We start from the raw sequence: 19,582 nt of genomic DNA on the forward strand, positions 1-19,582 counted from the left end.
GTTGCGTTTATATCACATATAGCTTCTCAAACTTTAATACTTCAAGTTAAACACAGCACAAGCAGTAGTTATGTTACTTAAGATTAATAAAGGAAACTCATTCACTTAAGAAAAGCTTGTTCAGAACACTGGTGTAAATATAACTTAACTAAAGATTGTGTTCTTGTAAACTTTAAAAGATAAAACTTAATCTTAGTTTAACTAAACTATAAATTGGATGCTGTTAATTCGCCTATTTTGATGATTAAACTTTAGTTTAAAAGCAAAATTGTTATAATCAGAATATATTAATTGATTTTCACAAACATTTTCATTAGGTCTATATTTTCCAAAATCTAGGCTTAAGCTTAGAATAAATATGGACAATATAAAGCCTTACTTAATTGATTAGAACACAAAAACTATTAAAACATTAAACTAAATTTTGAAACAAATATTTGCAAAAGTGTAAATCAAAACACTTTAAAGCGAATTATTAGAAATTATTTAAATTAAACTATGGTTATAACAAGATTAGGGGAAATTAAAATACGATACCTAAAATTTAATCCTGCAACCTAAGCTAAACTAAAAGCAATGGACTTAAAATATTAAGTTTAATACAGAAAACAGTATTTTATTTTCACAAAGTTTGATTAAGGTTTAAAGGTTTTCGGTAATTTTAATTAATACAAGAAATGTTATCAAATTTAAATTAAAACTTTAGCTTATAGAAGTTAAAGTTAAAATTTAAACATGGTTTAACTGGAAATGCTTAAAATACTAAATTAATAAGTTTGTATAAAGAGTTTTTAGAAAGATGCATAAGAAACATAAAATATGCAAAACATGAGAAGTTAAACTTACTTTAAACCACGGTTAAAGCTTAACCTTAAATAAAATTAACTTTTAGCAAACTTTATTAAATTAACAGGTCTTACTTAAACAGCAGCAATTTTACTTTAGCAATATTACTTGAAGTTTAAGAGTTTTATGTATAAATGATTTATTCATTGAATTTTACGAAACTTAAGGCTACAACTTAAACTTGGTTTAACTGTAAACTATTTTAAAGGCTAAACTAATATTCATAAGTTTGGGATCAGTTTAAACAAATTTGATAAGAAAACTTAAATTAACTTTAAACTAGGTTTAGTTTTTACGCACTCAAACTAGGAAAATAAACAGAATCTAAAGTCTCATATAAACTAAAATTAAATACAAAATTAATTGCCCAGCAATTGTAAGTAATATTTCTATCTAAACCTCCGTTACTCGCAACTTATCTATTGATACAGGCAAACATTTAAATTTTTTTAAACTCCCGAAATTTTAAGCTATTTTTTGATAAAATAATATTTTTACTGCAATTTTTTTTGTATTACTCTTTTAAATAAATTGCATTTAATGTTGTTATGTTTTCGAAATAAAAAGTGAAGAGATTATTTTTGAAACGCGCTTTTTTTATTGATATCAATTTCATACATTGCGACTAGTCTCTATTGAAAATGATTCCGACTAACGGAGTGTTAAATTATGATTAAAGAAAAATTAAACGAACATAGATAAAACAATTAACAAATTGTTTAAAAGTTCTGATATATCAGCTGATGTCTTTAGTTTACTTTTGATTAATTCGCCATTTTGTTAAGAGCTAGTTAAATAATAATAAATATAGCTTAAACTTCTAAAGCTTAGCCTTACATCTGCAAAACACACCCTTATAAAACTCTCTTAATTTATTGTATTTAATAAATAAACTTTGTTGTCTTGTTGTACTATTTTCTTGCTGTTCTTTCATTTCTTTTGTTTATTTTCTTATAAAGAATAAATAAAAAATAATATTAAAAATTATTCAAAAAATTTAAAAAAAAAATCGAAAATTTTATCAGAAAAAAATCGTTGACAAAAACTATCTAAGTGTAAATAAACATATCTTAATAAATATATTAAGCTTAATATATTTAGCTTAAAAATACTTGAAGAATTCATTAAAATCGTTTTGGTTTCCGTTTTGAGCCTACCCGATTTCCTCAAAACATTTAATTAATTAACTTTCTTTAATGTCTAAATATTACTTTTAAATTATTTTAACAAATTATTATTAACATTAAAGCATATTTAATCTTAAACAACACAGAAAAAAACACAAATAATTTTACTTAATGTAAATATTTGCTAAATAATTATTAATATTATAAATTTAAAACAAAAAAAAAACAAGATTTGAAAACCAGAAAAAAAACTGAAAAAAACCCCAAACGTTTAACGTTTAAGAAGGTGTTGCTGCCATCTGTATCCCCCCCCCAAACTTTACAGTTGAAGAACATCATTTTGTCATCACATTATTTTAAATAAATAATTACTATTATTTAATGAAATTATTAAGAATAAACATCATAAAAATTATAAATTTTAATTCAAAACCTTAAATAAAATGTTATACATTTCATTTGTTTTGTAATTTTATAATTTTATTTTTTTTAAATGGATTTAAATAAATAATATTTTTTTAAGTATTATTTAATGTACTACAACACACTACTCGTACTCGTAAAACTGTAACAATAATTGATGATTATTATTAAAAAAAATAATAATAAATAAAGAGACTATTAAAATCTGAAAAAACAAAGATATAGAAAAATGTGTTTTTATTTATAACTGTAGAAATTTAGGAAATTTACAAAAAAATTAGACTAAACGAAACCACGTTCCACAGAATCAGCTTATCCAGACTGGAACTACGAATTTTAACTATAACTCCGGTTTATTTAAAGGAAATAAACCACCGTTTTTAAAAGGTGAAAACGTAACAATGTATTTTATTAAATTGTTCGAATAATAGTTTCTACTAGTTATTTGTTTAAATAATCGAACAACTTTTAAACCGATTCCTCGAATAATAAAATATTGGGAGCATGGCATAAATTTTTCAAAAGTATTAGCCATTATTAGCTATGAACTTTTCCCATCTTTCTGGCAACATATGGATTCCGAGCCAAAATAAGTGCTCATCTTTTGAGACCAAGAACGAATCAAGCCAATATTGGATATTCTGTTCTGAAGTGAAGCGTATCCCAGAGAGAGTGCCGGACGGGGCAAGGCCTGGACTATAATGCGGGTGAGGCAAAACTTCCCAACCACTTCATTCTAAATAGTTTTTAACAGGTATTGCATAATGTGGCTGAACGTTGTCATGATGAAATATTACGGTTTCATATCTGGGCGTTTTTCGGCCAATTCTAGCTTCAAACGAATCAGTTGCATTCGGTACAGGTTCCCTGCGATGGTCTGGTCAGATTTCAGCAGCTCGTAATAGAATGGACCCTTTTGCTTCCACCATATACAGAGAATTTCCTATGGATATTTGGCTTTGGTGTCGATTCGGCTGGTTGGACGAGCTTCACCTACTATTTCTTATGCTTCGGATTATCGTAATGTATCATGGAGTTTTAATCGCAAATGAATATTCATTGCAAAAATGATTTTCTCTCAGTTTTAATTCATACAGAAAACAGATTCGTAGAAAACAGATTCGTAGTAGCAACCGAATTTGTTGCTAATCAAATGATTCGGTTGCATACATAGAATTTTTCGGTTCTATCAACAGAAAGTCAGTTGACAAAGAAGAATTTCGCTTGAAGCAAGCAAACTTTTGTTACCCCTTCTAAAATTTGGTAGTCACAACTGTAAAATTCGGTCATTAAGGTAGAATCATTCGATTGGCAACAAATTCGGTTGCTATCACGAATCTGTTTTCTCTGTGTATGATACACAGAGAAAACAGATTCAGAACATTCCGCATATGAGTTGGGGATTTTCGGAGCAAAAATACGTTGTTGTTTACACTGTAAATACCATGTATTGTAAATTCCGCATTTTTAATTCATCTTTTTGGGTTTGTTAATAAGCACAATTGCCATATGGAATGAGACCAATCCACAACATACCTTACAGACAGTGTTGCCAGTTTAGCCATTTTGAGGCTAAATTTAGCCTTTTTATTTACTCTTTAGCCTCGAAATTTTGGTTTTAGCTTCGTGGCTTTTTTCTAGCCTTATCTTAATTTCAAAATAGCCTTTTTTGAAATTAAAAAAGGCTAAAAATTTCGAGACTAAAGAGTAAATAAAAAGGCTAAATTTATATTTGTGAACCATTTTCATTTTAATTCATTACTGATTTTCATTTAGCTTTTCAACATACTCAAGAATTGTGCAGTATTAAAAGAACAAATAACAATTGCCAATGTCAAGTGGTTCAAAATGAAATAGAGTATTTTATATCTGAAAGCTTAAATGTCTAGCAAATTCTCTTTCAAGACAAAATTGTTATTACACATTATATTCATCATTATATAATGGACAAGAGCCGCACAAACTCTTGAAGGCTTGTGATACTCGATGGCGATCAATAGCCGTTAAACGTCTTGTGGATCTATGCTTCGAGTTAAAACCCATTTTGTTTTAATTTCGTCAAACCAGCAATTCTAATTTGGCGTACCATCTTTTTTTAAAACCAGTATTGCACAAAGTACAAAAAGTAAATAAATCATTTGCTGTTTTCTGATTTAAAATTCAAGGAATTTGATTCATTATCGTCGCCAATTGAAAATTGTTTAATGTTTTTGACACATTTTTCATACTAGTTTGATGAATGAGAGATAAAATAAAGAACGTTTTAATTAGTGAAGATTATGACAAAAATAATACGACAAATTAAACTAATTGAGCAATTGCGACAAAGATTACCATATGAAAACTCTAAGCAAAATCAATTTTTTTCCCGTTGATAATAAAGTAGTAAAACCAAAAAAAATATATTATGTCATATTGATAGTGAAAAATTAAAGTGCTAATAAAATTACGAAGCTTAAGGCTCAGGGGCAGAATATATTAAACTACAAATGGACAAATATAGAACCAACAATGTCCATTTTCTGACATGGTTAATCTAGTATTTAACTTTTTAGTACTTCCTTTAAGTAAAGCAGATGAATTTTATGAACATATTTTCTAATTTTTTATTTAAAAATAAATATAAACCAAAATTCTTAATTTATAATATTTTAGCTTTTTTTTGGCTTTTTTTCTAAAGCGGTTTAGCTTTTTCTGGCCTTTTTTTGAAGCCAATATAGCTTCTTTTTTCGCCAGCTCCTGGCAACACTGCTTACAGACTCCACCCTGAAAAATGAACAGTTTTGTGCTGTTTACACGCTGATGTAGGGTTCCTAATTTCCCGGACTATTTCCCTTCCCGGGAGGAAATTAAAAATCGTTTCATTGCCGTTTAATACCAAATTAAAGCATTTTAAAAGAAGTATAAAATAACTATATTTAAAAAAACTTAACAACACCGACTTTTTTAAATCTTGAAAACATGTGTAGTTCGTTTCGAAAGAGACATTTTTCAAATAAAATTGTAAAATTATTGTCATTATTTTCTCTAAGAAGTTGTAATGTTAGGCACCTTTATAATTGCTTTAAGAACATACAATTTCAATGTGATTCATTCTTATAAAAAATTCCGGACAAAAATGTTCTGAAAGTTACAAAAAAATATTGTCGGGAAATTTGTCTCGCATAGGAACCCTACGCTGTTGGTGGCATCATCGGTCTTTTCTCTTGAAAAATGCCGGAGCTCACGCTATGATCAATGATTTTTTATGGATGATTATTTCCTGTGCGGCCACATGAACTTACTGACTTATGCTGATAAACCAGCAACAATCGTGTTATTCGTGACATGGCCGTAACTTTCGAAAAAGTGGCCCAAAATTAGACGTCCAGAATACGCTTCGTCAAGATCAGTCCAAATCATTTACAAATGTCAATGCCATGTAATTGATCTTTGGAATAAAAAATGTTGTTTGACTAAAATTTACTTTTTTGTGTAATATTTTACAATTTCAAGATATATCGTGCTTAAAAAACACCCTTTATAAGTTTTTTACCTTGCCATAAAAAGATTTTTCATTATTTTATTTGTAAATTGTATCGTTTATTTCAAAAACCAGTCAAGCAACAAAAAACCCAAAATTGAGTTACTGGGTGATTACTATTTTGTAAAGGTAAATGCATCATTTAATGCAAAACAAATTAAATAATGCCCCCATATTATGGTGAAGCAAAGCCTAGAAACACGGTAGTGTAGAAAGAAGTCAAGTGACAAAGCATAACTCGCTTTATAATATGTAATACTAGGCCCTAATCTATGTATTCTCATAAATCTATGTGAAAATAATTTCAAGGTTGCTATGAAGTTCTCTTTGATTTACTCAAAATCAATAATTTGTTGCTTGGCTGGTTTTTGAAATAAACGATTCAATTGATGTTGTGTTAACCAGTGTAGTGCAGAAAGAGTTGTACAAGAACATGTGTGTGCAACATTAATTTAACTCTAAAACAAACACCCTGTATTTTGAAATTTTCCACAATAATTTATAATTTTTGTTTAAAATAGACAAGAGAACCAACAACAGCAACCTTTTTTTTTACCAACAACCACATTTATTACCAATACCATGCTGGTTTTGTTGTTGTTGCTGCTGCTGCTGCTGGTGTTGTTTTTGTTAAAGTCAATTTTACAATTTACACAAGTCAGTTTGGTATTCCAGGCACGTGTTCATACTTGAACAGAGAGACTATTTCTACAACAACAATACTAACACCACATCATATAGTTGTTGTAGTTGTTTTTCCTATATTACAAAAACACATGCGTAGTTTGTACAACAACAACTACGACAGAAAATCTAATGTTCCATCGATACAGCTCAGCTCAGTTCAGCCATACAGCCTACAATGTATGGGCCTGGGTATGGATGGATGTACTCGTTCAATAGTGCACTGCGTACAACTAACTGCAACTAACAACTCGTACATACTGGATCATCCATCGATCGATCGTACCACTAATATAGAGGCAAATGCAGTTGTTGTTATTATTGCTGTTGCAGTATGTCGTTTGCGCACTTTGCGCACTAAATGTGGAGGCACAAACCAATTTAAAATGCAAACGAGCCAAACAAACATTTGCAATTTCACGCGGTTTAAATATGGAAAAAAAGGAAAAAATTATTTTTTAAAGAAAAAAACAACAGTTCATATGGAAAAAGTTAAAAAAACGATTTTCTTTAATACAATGTGGAAATAGATTTTATTTAACAACAACTAACAACCAACAACACAGGCAAAAGTCACATATGCAACATTAATTTATGCTTAAAATGTGTTGCAATATAAGTATGAGGAGAGTTGCGTGTAGATGTATGAGTCTATTGATGTATGAACACAACAACAATGTATTTTATTGTTGTTTTTAGTATTAATGATTTAGATTGTTGTTCTTGTTTATTGTTTACAAGGAATACATACTAATCCAACAAAAAAATTAAAAAAGGACTTCGGGGGTCAATGTTAAGATGTCCATCAATCAAATGACAATGTTGCAAGAAGAATTGCATTGATTTGTTTTATTTTTGTTGGAAATTGAAATCTTTATTTTTAGATCAAGGTTTTCATGCACTATGGCTTAAAAAGGAGCAAATGTGGGTGATAAAAATTTAAATTTGTTTATAAAATGAGTAAGAGGAATATTGTAAATAAATGGTGTGAAAAATTGAAGCATTATTTTAATTTGCCGCCACTTAAGCCACTTAATGTTGCCAACCAAAAACGAAAAAACAATTTGGCAGTTTTGTAACATTTGTTCAATACAAATTTATTCAGAGTATTGGCCATTGTTAGCTATGACCTTTTACCATTTTTCTGGCAACTTATCGATTCCGAGCCAAAGTAAATGCTCATATTTTAAGGCCAAGAACGAATATCGGATACTCTGTTCCTAAGTGAAGCGTATACCATAGAGAGCGTTCTGCATCGATCGAAACAAATAGTAGTCGGACGGGGCACGGTCTGGACAATAAAGCGGTTGAGGCAAAACTTTCCAACCACTTTATTCTAAATACTTTTTAATAGGTATTGCAATATGTGGGTGATCGTTGTCATGATGGAATATTACGACATATAATAGACACATAGAACGGAAGGAGAGAGAAATATCAAACTCTCTTTTCACACATACGGGTAATACAATAACAAAATACATGGCAATACATTCTTAAGGCTGAATTGGACAACATACATAGGATTTTGGCTCTCAGTTATCGATCTAGTTGTCATCTATGTATTACGATTTAATGTCTGACAGAATATTCTGGACGTTTTTCGGCCAATGCTCGCTTCAAATGAATCAGTTGCGTTTGGTACAGGTTCAGCAGCTTATAATAGATATTACCGTTTTAGTCCCACCGGCTGGTTGGCCAGGCTTCACATACGATCTCTTACGCTTCGGATTATCGCAATGGATCCACTTTTCAACGCAAGTAATGATTCTGAGCAAAAGTGCCGGTGAAGCGTACTGATTGCTCACCGATGCTTATGGTGAATGTGTTTCATTTGTTTTAACGTGCGAGAGATGGTTTGTTAGGTTCAGAAGTGGTGATTTTGACACGGAAGACCAATCAAAAAGAAGACCAAGAATTGGAGGCATTAGTAAATGAAGATTGTTGTAAAACTCAAGAAGAGCTTGCAAAATCATTGGGAGCTACTCAAGCAGCAATCTTGAAACGTTTGCGAGCAGCAGGATTCATTCAAAAGCAGGAAAATTGGGTACCATATAAATTGAAGCCGAGATACCTTGAAATATGATTTTGCATGTCTGAAATGATGCTTGAACGCTATGGATAACCCGAAGCGTAAGAGATCGTATGTAAAGCCTGACCAACATGCCGAATCGACACCAAAGCCAAATATCCATGAAGCGAGCATTGACCGAAAAACCCCCGGATAATGTGGCCAGACATGAATCCGTAATATTCCATCATGACAACGCTAGGCCATGTTTGGGAATTTTGTGTCAGTCCAGACTACCATCGATTGAGAACGCTCTCTCTGAGATACGCTTTACTTTGGAACGGAGTATCCGAGTTTGGATTGGTCTCAAAGGATGAGCTGTTGGTTCGTTTGGTTCGGAACCATATGTTGCCAGAAAGACGAGAAAATACCAATAATTGGAGGCATTACTCCAGGAAGACTGTTGTCAATGTGTATGTGAACGCTATAAATGAAAATCATTTTTGCACCGAATCATTACTGGCGATGAAAAATGGATCCATTACGATAACACGAAGTGTAAGAGATCGACCAAAGCCAAATATCCATGGCGCTAAGGTAATGCTGAAATCTGGCCAGACAATCAGAGGGAACTTCTACCGAACGCAACTGATTCGTTTGAAGCGAACATTGCCCGAAAAATTCCAAAAAAATGCCAGATATGAAACCATAAAATTCCATTATGAAAACTCTCGGCTACATATTGCAATACCTGTTAAAAAGTATTGAGAATGAAGTGGTTGGGAAGTTTTGCCTCACCCTCCAGACCTTGAGTCGTCCGCTCTCTTTGAGAAACGCTTCATTTTGGAACAGAGTATCCCATATTGGCTTGATTCGTTAGTGGCCTCAAACGATGAGCAGTTCTTTTGGCTCGGAATTCATATATTGCCATTTGTTGATACGAGTTGGCCCCCAAACCATGTGACTTAACATCATTGAATTTCTTTTGATAAAATAATTTGAAGTCAAAGGTATATGCCCAAAATCCCACGAACATTAAAGCAGACTAATCAAAGAAATTGTGCATAATTTATGCAAGATGATCATGGAATAGCACATTGCGTTAATAACCTTCAAGGCTTTGATGAACAATATAAAGAAGAAGAAAACTGTGTTTTCTATTTAATACAAATCTTGTGTAAATTTAAAAAAAAACATTTAGAAAGTAAGAGTGTGATATTTATATGCCTATTCTTGCAATTAGATACCAGTTTGATGGACATAATTAAAGACTCCTTGTACTTGTTCAATAACTCGTTACTGAAGGAAAATATCACTGATGAATGACTTAGTTCTAGAACGGTTCATAAAAAGGTGTGTTTGCTCTATACACAGAAAAAATTATATTTAAATTCAAATATTTGTCACATATTGAACTGGTTTCAATTATTTCATAATTAAATCAAGTATTCATTTGCTCAAAAACAAAATTTCTTGATATTTTCTATTGAATTTTGAGTTTTGAATTTGATTATTTTGACAATTGAATATACAATTTTCGTTATTGGTTGAATTTCAAATACAAAAATTATTGAATAGATAATTTTCGTAATTGAAACACAAAAAATAACAAAAATGTGTTTTCAATTACGAAAATTATCTATTCAATAATTTTTGTATTTGAAATTCAACCAATAACGAAAATTGTATATTCAATTGTCAAAATAATCAAATTCAAAACTCAAAATTCAATAGAAAATATCAAGAAATTTTGTTTTTGAGCAAATGAATACTTGATTTAATTATGAAATAATTGAAACCAGTTCAATATGTGACAAATATTTGAATTGAAACGGTTTAAGAAATAGTTTTTTCTGTGTACAGATTCTTTAGAACTATAATGATGCTTGAGCGCTTTAAAAAATCATTCTTGCACCGAATCCCTTCCAACCAGACGAATCGACACGAAAGCCAAATATCCATGGCGCTAAGGTAATGCTATGTATTTGGTGGGGCTAAAAGGGTCCTATATATTATGAGCTGCTGAAATCTAAACAGACCATCACAGGGAACCTGTATCGAACACAACTTGGCCGAAAAATGCCCAGAATAGCTGCCAGACATGAAACTGTAATATTGATTCGTTAGTGGCCTCAAACGATGAGCAGTTCTTTTGGCTCGGAATCCATATGTTGCCAGAAAGATGGGAAAATGTCATAGCTAACAATGACTAATAATACATTGAATAAATTTATATTGAACAAATGTTTCAAAATAAAAGCTAAAAATTTGTTTAGCTAAAAATAGTTTCAATAGGGTCAGTAAAAATTATTATTTTGGTGTTGGATCACTGATTTCCTAGAAATTGTAGACTTTGGAACTATTTAGTTATACGAATGAATTACGTAGCTAGCAGCAGTGCAACGTTTCCTGCAAACAATTCACTAAACTAAGAATTTTAATTGTAATTATCACTTTTGAGAACTAGTTCGGCGAATGCGAAACAGAGTATAAATTCGTTTAATGAAAAGGATTTAAAATCAATTTGATGTGATTAAACTCAATCCAGCCATAGTGCTTGCAAAAAATGCAAAATAAACCGGAGAAAAAAAGTGTTTTTAATTTACCATTTCTTTCACATTTTCATTTACATGCCCAAGCAGCTGGTTGCCACTATAAAAAGTTGACAGATGCTGGAATTCTGTCTGTTTTTACACTGCGGATGTATGTTGTATATGTTACAGTCAGTGTGAGTGTCAAAGAAAATTGAGCGGTGGCAACCAAGCAGCAGCAACAACAACACACAACACATGTAACTTAATGAAGAGCAACAAAAATTTAAAGTATTAAAAAGTTATTTTTAACACTCAGAGACAAAATTACTAAATACAAACATTCAAATACATTCATATAAAAAGAAGAAGTAGCTATAAAACGAAAAATGCAACTAGGTGCAACATGCAACATCCATATAACTTTAAATTTATGAGCATCTTTATTACAACTGCTCGTGTAGACCAATGAATGAACGAACATACACACAATCCTATTAATACGTATGTTTGCTATATGCCAGTGATAAGTCTATTCTTGTTGTCAATTGATTCAAAGTATTGATGATGAAAATCACAAAAACAACAACAACAACGAAGTTGAAATTTTAAACGATTTAAACAAACCGGAAGGAAATGCTCAATAAGTGTTTCCCCCCTCCATTTGCTACTGTCTGCCGGTTGTTGCCTCTCAAACTTGCTACACTAAAGTGGTAAACACATTTCGGAATAAAGAAAAGATAATGATTAAACCCGAAGAGCAGGAAAATATGTATTTTTGAATTAATTATGAAAACACAAAAACATAGAAAACAATTAAACGGCTACTCTCAAGTAGCATAATGTTAAAGTATTTGAAAATTTAATCAGTCATCGCTGTTTAAGTAGATTTATGTTAAGACTTGAAATGAAGCATCGCGATAAGAGAAAGGATGGCGCAAGACGCAAGAGGAACAATTTAATTGAGTATTTTACCATAAAATAAATTTAAAATTTACGTTTTTGCTGCATTTTTAAGTACTTCCACTTTTGTGGTTGTGTTGGGTTGGGTTTATTTTTAAACAATTTTATTGTTGGAATATTTGTAATAAATGGCGCTAGAAGTTTAAATTATAGTGATCAATCCTATTGTGGCCATGATCTTTGGGGCAGAAGAACATTTTCAAAATTCTTGTGTGAAATTAAAATAGTTTATTAGTTTATTTTAAAAACGGGAATTTATGGTTATATTTATTAGCTTTTTTTAGCTTTTATTTTGAAACATTTGTACAATATACATTAATTCAAAGTATTGCAAACTTTTCCCATCTTTCTGGCAACATATGGATTCCGAACCAAAAGAACAGCTCATCGTTTGAGGCCGAGAACGAATCAAGCCAGTATCGGATACTCTGTTCCAAAATGAAGCGTATCTCAGAGAGAGCATTCTGCATCGATCTGGATTAAAAGGCAAAATTTCCCAACAACAAAGAAATAGTAGTCGGACGGGGCATGGTCTGGGCTATAAAGTGAGGAAAAACTCCCAACCACTTCATTCTAAATACTTTTTAATAGGTATTGCAACATGTGGCCTAGCGTTGTCATGATGGAATATTACGGATTCATGTCTGGCCTAATATTCTTCGGTCAATGCTCGCTTCAAACAGATCAGTTGCGTTAGGTACAGGTTCCCTGTGATAGTCTGGTTAGATTTCAGCAGCTCATAATAGATAGAACCCTTTTGGTCCCACCAAATACAGAGAATTACCTTCGTGGCATGGATATTTGGCTTTGGTGTCGATTCGGCTGGTTGGCCGGGATTCACATACTATCTTATTTACTTTTATAGCGTTCAAACAGAATTTCAGACATACAAAATCGTGTTTGAAGCTATCTCGTAACACGCAGAGAAAAAATATTCTTGGGCATGATTACTGTAACCATTTCAATATTGTTACAAGTTTTTTAACTATATTATAGTCACAGTAACTATTTACATGATTGTGGTAACATGATTGTATCAACCATATATATGATTACAGTAAACAAAACAAAATTTCCCTGCTTTTGGATGAATCCTGCTGCTCGAAAACATTTTGAAATTGCTGCTTGAGTAGCTCCCAATGATTTTGCTAGCTCTTGTTGAGTTTTACAACAATTTTCATGGAGTAATGCCTCCAATTCCTGGTCTACAAAGTTTTGTTGGCTGGCCTGTGCGATCTTTGTCTTCCGTGTCACAATCTGAACCGAACCATCTCTCGCACGTTAAAACCGATGAAACTCATCATAAGCTTTGGTGAGCAATCGGTGATTTCAGAAAATTTACATACAATAAAACATGTAAGAAAGTATGGTCGATCAAGCCCGACCATATAATACCCTACACTAAGTAAAAGAGCAAAAACATTTTTCTTTTAAAATTTCAATAATTTATATTTTTGAGTGATTTTCGGAAGTGGGGTTATATGGGGGCTATGACCAATTATGGACCGATCACCATGAAATTAGGTCGTGTGATTTATGTCTATATTAAAGTTAACTATGTTGAATTTTGTGTGTATACCAACATTTTTAAGCGATTTATACACGTTAAAGTGATTTTCGGAAACGGGCATATATGAGAGCTATGACTAATTATGGACCGATCGTAACAAAATTTATTGACATGAATTTTGTGTATATAAAACTTATTTGGAGTGGAATTTGTGGAGATACATATATAAATTAAACATTTATGACCGATAAAGTCCAATTTCGGGAGGACATTTGTATGGGGGCTAGGTGAAATAATGGACCGATTTCAGCCAGTTTCAATAGGCTTGGTCCTTGAGCCGAAAAAATAATATTTACCAAATTTCATCGAAATATCTTCAAAATTGCGACCTGTACTCTGCGCACAAGGTTTACATGGACAGCCAGCCAGCCGACCAGACGGACGGACGGACGGACATCGTTTAATCGACTCAGAAAGTGATTCTAAGTCGATCGGTATACTTTAAGGATGGTACCCTTCACCCACTATGGTGGTGAAGGGTATAAATATGTTATTAATGAAAAATTGTACATAAAAACCAAATTATTTTGAATGGAGTTAAAAAGGGAAACTAAAAGTATTTTTTTTTTAAATTTATGCACAATATCTCTAAAACATGAGGTGGTAGAAAAAAACTAAATTTATATTAGTAATCAGCGGACAATAATATATTTTGATTTCAGAAAATTTACATACAATAAAAAAGTTTTAAGTACTAAACCAAAAACACAAGAATTTTAACATCCTTGCAATAACAGTAAGATATAATGATATATTCAATAAAGTGACTCTACTCAACTGAAAGAGATTTTTTTGTGCAGATTAGTAAACCGGAAAGTATTTTAAGGTTTGAAACACTGACAGAATAATATAAAAAATGGTGTAAATTATTGAAATAATAAATCTCACTATATATTGTTACGTTATAACCTTTAAAAAACTGTGGTTTATTTATTTAAATAAACCGTACTCTTTTAATTGCAAATAAAAGCGTTCAGTAGTTTAAAAATTATAACATCTATTTATTTAAATTTACACAACAACTGGTAATGCAGTTGATGTTAGTTAATTCTAACAGCGTCTATGATCAACTAACTATCTGTATCTCGCTGTTACTATATGTATATACAGTGCCATTTTCTAGTAGTTTCATGAATCATCTATCTAAAGGAAAAAATTAGGATGTTCTACTTCTAGAGCTATTGTTGTTATACTTATAAACAATATTAATAACAGCGTGTTATCAACATTGTTGATAAGTAGATTACTGGAAATATTTATAAACATAGTGAATGTTGCAAGCAGCCGGAACAATATTTAAAACTAGAGCTGGTAGGGAAAAACTAATGACGCCATCGTCACAAGCAGAGGAAAATACTTAAGGATCAGCTATTTGAATTTCTTTTGTTGTGCTGTGAAAATATTTTGGTCTTTAGGACTTCCTCAATGTCATAAAACACAATAGAAAACAACAAAATCGTTATAAATTTTATTGAAATTAATTTATAATCAACAATTTCGTGACGTTTTCAAAATTATCATACATGATCACAACATGTTGGGGGCCTAAACATCAAACTAAATTAAATCGTAAAATTCAATATAATTACAATTTTAAGGTTTCCAATTATGGTAAAAACGATTTCCTCTTAATGTTCATAAAATAATAGAAGCCGTGAAAAAGTTTAAATGCGTTGGTTATAATAATAACAATTCATATTATAACTATCTATACTATAACCCAGCTTAAGACCTTTATTGATTACAATGTAATAAGAAATATTTACATATTTATAAATTTATTTGCATACAAAAATATTGTAATAAATAAAATAAATGAAAACCAGTAGCAGTAGGAATAAATTTAACAGTTTTAAATATAAAGTATTTTATTTAAATTAGTATAATATAGTAAACAAATAGGAGGGTGGTGTGGGAGTTAAATATTGATATGAAATAATTTTGGTCCTTCGACTATCAAAAGAAATAATTCCCTTTGTTGTTTCTAAGTTGATCTTTTTTGGATGATCATGATATTGCTTTTAACAATTGGCTCTTTTTGAAAATAAATAATAATACAGAAATTCTAAACAAGTCTTCCGATCTGTTCAAAACTTAAAATATCAACAAAGAAGGAGTTATAAGCCTTTTCAGATATCTTAAATTTAATGAAAATTTGGTTTAAAATAAATTATTAATAGTTCTCGAATTTAAGCCAGATAATTGAGATAGTCGAACCTCAACATAAGAAGTAGCAAGACTTAAAAAACAGAAGCTTAAAGACTTGTGAAAAGACAACATATGGACTTTCTAAGCTTAATAATTCACTCTCTACCAAATACTTCAAACACCTCCCTCGCTTTTACTAAAAGTACGATTATGGTAACAAACTTTTTTCCATTACATTCTCAATATTTTTTACAAACGTACAATTCCCAAACAGAAGTCGTTTATCAAATGAATGAAATTTACTCAAATACACACTCAAAAATATTTTCTTTATTAGAATTACCTCATATGTCTGTCTGCCTGTATGTGTTTATGAATTTGTACATTACGTATTACCAAATTATAATGCAAATGTGTACCAACCAAACAGCCAATTCAATTGACCAATTCAAATAATTGAAAACTATAAAATCACTATCCAAACAAATATCATGAATAAAACATTTTTATTTACTGAGAAAAAAAACTTGGTGAATTTTGTACGTTAAAAGAATGAAATCATTTGAAGAAATATATACTAAAGAACAGATAATACAAAACTGAAAACAGGGAACATGGATCGCTCCGTAGTCATAACCGCACCTCGTTCTTAACACTATCGCCGCCATTGTTTGACTTGCAAGGAACACACATTGACTTGCTTGCTCGAGAGTATTTATCAAAGCAGCAACATCCGGACTGGTAATATCTGACTTGAAAAGCTCCCGGTCGATAAAAGTCAAAGAGTGTAGTTCTGACTTCCCACACAATATACCTCGACCGAGAACCAAGCCCAACGATCAGTATATCACGAATGCCACCACTCCAATACGTTTCCTGAGCACAGCTACTTTTAATGTCCCTGTTGATTCAGCAACAGGAATTAGTAAGATACAATTGGTTGCCCGACATTCGTCAATAGTACAAATATCATTTAACCAACGATCTTCTACCCGATTTGGGTTTTAAACCTCAGCAACCAGGTGTTCAACTAAGTGACCTCATCAAAGCCAGTGAGGACAAGTACTGGGGCTATTAACTGCCGTAGTACTAGATAATCGGAAACCCCGGTGTCGCTCCATATATTCCCTTTAGGCATAACCAAGATGACCAAACATGCCCCGAGGGGGAACCACGACTGAACAGTGATAATTTAAACTGCAACTTTGGTTAAAAAGCTAACATGACTAACAATCCGACGATGGATGATTATACGGTTGCGAACGAGTTAGATGTCATCACCGCATTTCACGTCTTCAGCAACCTACCAAAGAAGAGGATGACGGCAATGGAATGAATTAAAGATTCGAAAACTTTACAACGTTAGTTTTTTACTCCAACCAATTCATTAGAAATATCAGAGAGCATCAGCGAGGAAAAGTCTTCAAAAGCAATTTGCTTCGATTGTATATCAGTGCTGATACTTAATGAATCGAAGACACACGTAACTTATCTACATCCCAACTCATCATTACAAAAAATTCCATTAACTGTATACAATTAAAATAACTAAATAATGACGATCACTGAAATCGTGAAGCCTGATACTACATTTCTTCTAGAATTAATGAATGAATTATCTTCCTCCCTACATTGAATATTACCATGAGTAACACAGTTCTTCATGTAACAACTAATCCCTCCACCATACTGCAGTAGATTGCCTAGTTACCTCATTGTTTTTTCTTCTTGAACCAGCACTCATGGGATGATTCCTACTCATCTGCAAAAGAATAGATAGGGTTGAAAGTTTGACGTAAAGGTAGTTTAAAAAAATAAGGAATAGAGTTGGAGAATGAACGGAGCCTTGCGGTACTCCTGAATTTATCTTGAACTCTTTTGAAAAAAATCCCATTTATCTCTGAGAAAGCTCTATATAAATCGAGAGAAGTTATTACCGACACCAAAACCAATAACTTTTCGAACGTCTTGGAAATATCTAGAGCGACGACTTTACTTTCGCCAAAACGGAGAATGTAACGACACCATTTTGCCGTTAGGCAGGCTAGCAAGTCTCGTCTATGAAAGCCATACTATTGGTCGTTAAGTATATTGTTGGACTCCAAATATTTAATAAGATAATCCATAACTTTGGAAAGTACAGAACAAATTGCTATTGGACGGTAATTTTCAGGTTAGTAGTAGCCTCTACCTTTTTAGGAATTGGCGTTACATTAGCAACCATCCAATATACAGGAAATACGCCGGCAAGCGCTGGAAAGGTTAGCTAATGGACAAGCTAACGTCGAAGAGCACTGCTTCAAGACCAACGTTGGTATGACATCTGACACAGGAGACTTATTTACGTTGAGATCCGTATTTTTTAAAAAACACGATCACGTTTATTTCAGATGTATTATTTGTTTGTGTTTACCCGAGTACTGAAAATTTAAATAAACAAGTACAACCATTATTTACACAGTTTTAGTCCAAACAAGCAGTTTTAGGAAAACATGCACGAATAAAGTCTATCTGATTTCATTGAAAAGTGAAGCGAGTACCTACTGAGGTCACAGTTTCACATGTTTCTATATCAGTCTCCTTCACTCACATTGGCGGGAAGATCATGGGATCTGTCGAATCTTATCATCATTAGAGGATGATAAGATGTTGAAGAATCGTAGAATTTACAATTGTTTACTTCTTGTGTGAATACCCAAGAGATCCAAGTTTTCCATGTTTCAAACGGTTATGCAATTGTCGAAGGGGTCTCTTACTATCCTGGCTATAGTTAAGTCCGTAACGGAATGATGGCCTAAATAGACAAATCTTTGAAAGGCTAGAAAGAAGTCAAGTACGAGATAAGAGTAAGAGACCCCTTCGACAATTGCATAACCGTTTGAAACATGGAAAACTTGGATCTCTTGGGTATCCACACAAGAAGTAAACAATTGTAAATTCTACGATTCTTCAACATCTATGGAAGTACTCCTCTAATGATGATAAGATTCGACAGATCCCAATATACATATTATATTGGATATTTTATGGTTTTCCAAGATATTGTACAATACTTCTCCTCAAACATCTGAATAATTTTTAAACTACAACCATAAACCGAACCAAAGCACCGTTTATCGTATTTAAGCTTTGAGCCCTCTTTGGATTATTCAGTAGTTATAATTTCACGCTGGGATCTGTCCTTATTTTAACAGTTTTTTTAATTTAATAATTGTTTTAAAATTTCAATCAAATCCCTTTAAGACTCTGCACAAGGAACCCATAAATAAATTAACAAAATATTCATTCCACTGTTGCCATGAGAGCGGGCGGTATCGTTTTTACTGCTACTTCTAACTCTTTTTTTAGTTCTTTATCAGTTTGTCTTCAAATCGATTCAAATGATACAAACGATTGGTTTGATTTAATGGTTGAATAAAATGAATTTGTATTGAATAAAGAAGAAAAAAATAACAAATAAATATAAATAAATAAAGAAATTAGATACTTAGGAAAGCATTAAAGCAACATTTAATTAGAGGCATGAAAGTATTTAAAAAACCAAAAAAGCAAATACGTTATGACCCTCATAGTGTGTCTTCGATAAGACCCCGAGAGTCGGCAGCGATCATGATCGCAGTGAACAATAAGTTTGAGGGTGTGAGAGTGTTGAGTCTCCACAGGTAGCCCAAAGAAATAACATTCACCATTAAACACGAACGAACCATCTGAACAACTAAATGGAACTATGGAATAGTCCGACTGTTAGTTAGTATT

This window comes from Calliphora vicina, chromosome 4 (genome assembly GCF_958450345.1).
Source record: "Calliphora vicina chromosome 4, idCalVici1.1, whole genome shotgun sequence".
Classification (NCBI taxonomy): Eukaryota; Metazoa; Arthropoda; class Insecta; order Diptera; family Calliphoridae; genus Calliphora; species Calliphora vicina.